The 2612-nt window shown below is 44.0% G+C and overlaps 1 non-coding gene across 1 annotated transcript; it reads left to right on the top strand.

Annotated features, from left to right (window-relative positions):
• The first annotated feature begins 1337 nt into the window (after positions 1-1337).
• Positions 1338-1549, top strand: LOC142873099 (small nucleolar RNA U3). The gene has a single exon (XR_012921156.1). It is a non-coding gene; the product is annotated as a small nucleolar RNA U3 (small nucleolar RNA).
• The last annotated feature ends 1063 nt before the right edge of the window (positions 1550-2612 follow it).

Raw genomic sequence — 2612 nt, 5'->3', positions numbered from 1 at the left:
GGCAACTGATGAGGATGCAGCAGGTGCCGGGTTGGGAGCCTAGGTCAATAGGATGCCCCATAGCCTTTTCCATTCCGCCTGCCCAACAGCCTGTTCAGCCAGAGCCCACTCTTTTACTGACCGGCCCTGTGGGGATTTATTCACCTGGGGCAGTTCCAGCTTAGAGCTCCCGCTTAGTCTCGCTGGTTACCAGAGGCAAGACCTCTAACTGCCTCCCTTGTCTGGACAGTTCAGTTTCCTCCCATCTTGGAGCTGTCCTAGCACGGGGCTCAGGGGAGATCACGTTGTTTTTCACCATTAACCTCACCCTCTAGCACTCTCTTCTTCTGCCCCGATTTTGCACCAGTTTCAGACAGGTCTCTGGCTGGGTGGGTGTGGAGGTCAATGGGGAAGCAAGGAGTTCTCCTGTGGGTCTGATCCCACTTCACCCCCTGGCCCCTGTTTTTCCTTTTATGAGAGTCCTGCAATGAACCTCTGCAGATTCTTGATGTCCTTGTAGTGGGGAGATCCACTCATGTGTAGGAGACCAAGATCTGTGTCTCCTTCTCTGGGAGCAGGAGTCCAGGGGGTTACCTTTACTCCACCATTTCTCCTACCTTGGTACTGGTTTTAAAACTTAAAAATATAAAGTCATCTAAACACATTTATAATAATTATGAATTATAAAATAAAAGATAACCTTTTGAGTTGTTTGAAGACAAAAACCATTTGTTATTTATGAATAGCAGAGTGTCAACTAGACTTGCAAAGGATATTTCTGAAATGATTATATTAATAATAATCTGATTGTGGTATTCATTAGGCTAATTGCTGACACAATCAATCCCAAAATAACTACTGCTTACCATAATAAAATTTTATTTCTTATTTACACAAAATTTCCATGGAGGTGACACTGGTGAAGTGGCTCTTTGGTAGTTCTCATCCAGTTGGTGGCTCAGGACCCAGATCTTCTCCACCAGGTGGGACTATTCCATTCCCTGGCCCCACCCTGCTCTGCATTCCCAGAATCCGGATGATGTCAGAGCCAGACAGTGAGCAATGGAGGCTGGCACTCAGTAGATTTCAACAGGCCAGGCCTGGGGATGGCATATTTTCTGTGTATCCATGCTTCAGTAGTTAGAATTGTAGTAGTTGGCCCGTGGCCACAACTGCCTGCAAAGTTGGCTCCTATTTAGTCTAATTCTGTGCCAAGAAGAAGAGAAGATGAATTCAATGAGCATCTAGCCAATCTCTGCCACAGAATCGGATGCTGATCAGATTAGACCACATTTGAGATCATGTGTTTATTTCAGATCTCTACAATTTAAGGAGGTTATTTGGAATATTCAGACCCCAAGACTATATTTTCAGGAATCATTCCTGAAGTGTGTTACTGAAGTTTCTCTGAATGTGTAGGGTACCAGAAACCACAAGGAGGAGGCACAGCCTTCTCTCCTGAGCATGAAGCCAGCTCTGGGTATTATTTCACTGCAACTGCCATTTGCCATTGATACTCATCTTTCTCTCATTCTGGAGAGTAACAGGAAGAGAATATAATCTGAGTGGTTATCATTTTAACATTGGAATAAAAAAAAGAACATTCAGACCCCATAAAGGAGACTCCTGATAGTAAGACATCTTAGGATTCATGCTAATAAGTAATCATTTAGGAACATTCAGCCTGATTATTTAGTTCTCTGCATAGCTTTGGTTGTGGCAAATGAAACCCTACATACATCTATGATTTCTCACCACTAAGCTGTGGCTGACACTGATTCTTCCACCTATAAAATTCTTCCCTTCTAAATCTCCTTATAGGAAATAATCCAACCAGTCATTCTAGACACATCTATGCATCCTTGATCACTAGAGCAGAAAGGAATCATACCCTTCTTGAAAGTTATTTTACTTTATCTTTATTCATTTCACTACTCAGAAGACAGGAGCCCAGAGGCAGACACTGTCCAAAGCCACCCAGCCTGCTGCTGGCCAACCCCTACAAGCCCAATCTCTCAGTAAGGTCAGCGGCACCCAACCTACTGTCCTCCACAGGCTGCGGCTCAGGCCTGGGGCATAAAGAGTGTCTGCTGCATCTCAACATCACACAATTTACTCTTCCTAATCTCCTCTCAGGCTGTCTGCAGGAGGCCACCCCATGTCATCTCACGGGAAGGAGCCAGCAGGAGCACATGGTCTTCAGAGTCAACAAACCAGACCACAGAATCTGATCCAGATTGGAGATTCAGTTTCCTTCTAATTTGGTTTGCTCTTGAACCAGGAAAGAATTAATGCAAAGAACAGGTTGAAATGTAGATGATGTACAGGGTTTAATTCACAGACACTTATTGCAAGACTGTAATCCTTGCAGCCCATGCAGAGTGAGAGGTTCATAAGAATATCCTCAATGGTATACCATATAAGGCAGTAAGATTTCTAATCAGAGAACTATGTTTTCAAGGTCTAACATCTGGGTACATAGCCTTGAAATTTTCATTTTGGTGATAATGATGAAAGCTCCCCTTTTATCTGCACCTGTGATTTAAGACTCTGTGTTTTCCATATTTGTCCACTTGAGAGTTACCACAAGCAGATCTATCTATGCTCACCCAGCCTGTGAGCCCCAATCCAGC

This window comes from Microcebus murinus, chromosome 9 (genome assembly GCF_040939455.1).
Source record: "Microcebus murinus isolate Inina chromosome 9, M.murinus_Inina_mat1.0, whole genome shotgun sequence".
In the NCBI taxonomy this organism is placed as follows: domain Eukaryota; kingdom Metazoa; phylum Chordata; class Mammalia; order Primates; family Cheirogaleidae; genus Microcebus; species Microcebus murinus.
The sequence above is the reverse complement of the archived record's forward strand: the minus strand, read 5'-3'. Positions and strand labels throughout refer to the sequence as shown.